Source organism: Vicia villosa, linkage group LG3, assembly GCF_029867415.1.
Source record: "Vicia villosa cultivar HV-30 ecotype Madison, WI linkage group LG3, Vvil1.0, whole genome shotgun sequence".
In the NCBI taxonomy this organism is placed as follows: Eukaryota; Viridiplantae; Streptophyta; class Magnoliopsida; order Fabales; family Fabaceae; genus Vicia; species Vicia villosa.
This window is the reverse complement of record NC_081182.1, coordinates 25,680,372-25,683,811: the sequence shown is the minus strand read 5'-3', so window position 1 is coordinate 25,683,811 and position 3,440 is coordinate 25,680,372.

Here is a 3,440-nt window from a genome sequence, read left to right as displayed (position 1 = left end):
TAAACAGGTTGATGATAAATAATATATTAGATTGAATTATATAAAATCATGCCTCACAAACATTTCAGCGCAACATATTTAACCACATAATCATCAACATGTTATAATAACAACTCACCAAAATATATACACATCAATTCATATACAACACACAAGGAAAGGCAACTCATCAAGGCATAAAACACGCCTCACAATATTTTAGGACAACACTTTTCAACTCCAAAATATCAACCAAATATAACAACAACTCATTAAAATAACACAATTCAACTATGTGACTCTATGCAATGCTTATGCATGTGGTACCATTGGAGCAAAACTCCCAACGTAAAAAACTTGTCAATTAATATAGGCATCAAGGCATAAGCCTTCGTCGCTAATTTGCCAATCCAGACCAACATGGGATCCATAATTTCAGGCCAACATGGATGCCATAATTTCAAGCCAACATAACAATGATATGCTATAAACGCATGAACAAGGGAAATCATCTACAAAACTTAAATACACATCAACTCAAATCCACAACAATTTCAACATCAATATCAACAACGTAGTAACAACTCAACAACTTCTTCAACGTTGTGCCAATAAATAAAGGTACTCATCACATTTCAACGTTGGCCAAAGACCTACAACTTATATCAACATGTCAACAACAACATACATCAACAGCCACGTATTACAACAATATTAATCAACAACAAACAACCTAATCATTTACCGGAACATATTTAACGGCTTACTCATCAACAAATTATAATAACAACTTTTCAACATATTATAACGACAATTTATCAACAAATTATAATAACAACTTTTCAACATATTATAATAACACTCATCAACAAATTGTAATAACAACTTTTCAACATAATATAGCAACAACTCGTCAACAATTTTTAATAACAACTTTTCAAAATATTATAATAACACTCATCAACAAATTATAATAACAATTTTTCAACATAATATAATTAATTCAAACATGGGTCTTGCTAACTAGTGCCCTCAGGGCAATGGTTAAGCATTTCTAAAAAGGAAAATATTTTATAGAAAATTTAATATTTCAATTTTCGAGACATTAAATACGCATATTACCGAGATAAATTTACTATTTTTAAAGTCTTAACCATTGCCCTGAGGGCACTGGTTAGCATTTCCCTTCAAACATATATTCAACTATTAATTTACTCTACTGACAATTCTTATGAACTTAATTGGTTAATGGTCTGACTCAAGTAATAATAAAACCATTTCAAAAGGGGCAAATACCTTTAATCATCTGTCATATATTCCCAAAATATTTCTCAATTATACTACTAACTTAATAGTCTATTACTCACCAAATTTACCAATTAAATCAACGTTAACAAGATCAATTTTCCATATCAATTTTACCGCATCACAACAACAACACAAACACATACGGCAATAATTTCAACAACCCAATCCCATATACTATTCATCATATACTCGGTTATAGAGCAAGAACCCCATCCTTACCTTGGATTTCAGATTGCTCTATTTCACTGGTCGAATCTTTGTTCTTTGCTTCTTTGCCCTTTTTCTTCGCAACAACTTTTCCACGATCTCTTTTTCTCCTCACAATCCTTATTTTTATTCCTTCAAAACCTTTCATTTGTTTACTGACAACCAAAACCTAATATTTCTTTTTATTCAACTTAATCCAAATAATAATAATAATAATAATATTCTTATTGGGCCTAATATTTGCATACTCCCACTTTTACTTATTCCGACACGACCAACTAAGTCCACTTAATTACTCTCATATAATTAAATAATATTATTATTTTTTTGAATCAAAGGGATATATTATTAATTCAAAAACAGTCAAAGTACAAAGGTGATCATAGATTCAACCTTCCAAACAAACCAAAAAACTAAAGCATTAAGGTAGCTATGTGCTTCCTTAATTTGGGTGAATACCACCCTCTATACATCATTTTCTCTATAATTCTATCTCCAATATCTATACTTGTATTCTTATGAGTATTTCCCCTAAAAATTACATCATTCCTATATTGTCAAACACCATATATAGTTTCAGCAATTGCTATCTTTAGGATCCTAAATCTCCAACCTTGTTTTGCTATCATACGGGTAATCCACCCAAGCTCAAGGGACCAAGGTTGAGGCTCATGTGAAATGCCTATCCACTGCAGAACATATTTCCAAACATCCTTTACAAACCTGCATTCAAACAGAAGATGATCGAGAGTTTCATCACAAACATTACACAAGCTGCAAATGTGATAAATAATCAAACCAATTCGTCTCAGTCTATCCTTCGTACTCAATCTACCATGGAAGGCCATCCATGTGATGATAGTAGCCTTAGGTCTAGCACTGTTACCTTGTAGTAGATACCTCCAAGGCACCCTATCAGAATCCATCAGTTTGTCATATAACTTATGCATACAAAAGCTCCTCTTTTGAATCATTTGATCCCACATTGGCTGCAGATTAGGGAGTTGCTCTCTAAGTTTAAAAATTTTCTTTATCACCCATGAGCAACTGTTGCTAATATTATTTTCTACAACTTCATCAATCCATCAATTTAAATAATACTTCTTAGTAATCAGCAAAAAATTCACAACTTCGACACCTTCAATAATTAATTCCGCAATAATTTAATTAAATAATTAATTAAATTATCGGGGCGTTACAACTTAATCCTATAAAATTTTACTTTAAGACCTCACTTCTTTCAAATCATTAAGTGAACAACTCTCTTCATATTATCCTTCAACTACCATTTGTTTATTTGGTCTCCTAACATTGGCTTCCCCCATTCCCCTTCCTTTAGCTTTGCCTTGTCGTTTCTCTTTTCCTTTTACCTCGCCTTTTCCCTTTCTTTTCACATGCTACTTCCTTATCACCAATAATTTTCTCTCCATCAATTCCTATATCATTTTTGAAGTCTTCAAAGTTGACATTCAAAACACTATTTTCAGCACCTTCAGTGATCCCCTCTGCTTCCATATCTTCTTGGCTACATTTAACCTCTTCAACTTATTCTTGGTTACAATTTAGTCCCTTAGTGGTCCCTTTCACTTCCACATCTCCTTGGTTATAGTTAACTCCTTCAACTTCTTCTTGGTTACAGTTGAATCCCTCGTTGGTCCCCTCATCACCCACATTATCTTTCATCATAGTGGTATCCTCATCACCCATATTCTCTTCCATCACAGTGGTCCTCTTAACACCCATATTATCTTCCATCATAATGGTCCCCTCATCACCCATATTCTCTTCCGCCATAGTGGCCCCTCATCACCCATATTCACTTCAAACAAAGCGACCTCCTCGTCACCCACACCCTCTTCCACCATAGTTGTCCCTTTATCCAAGTTGTATCCTTCATCCACAACATTTTTAAACATGGTGGACCTCGTTCAAGCTGACTCCTGAAG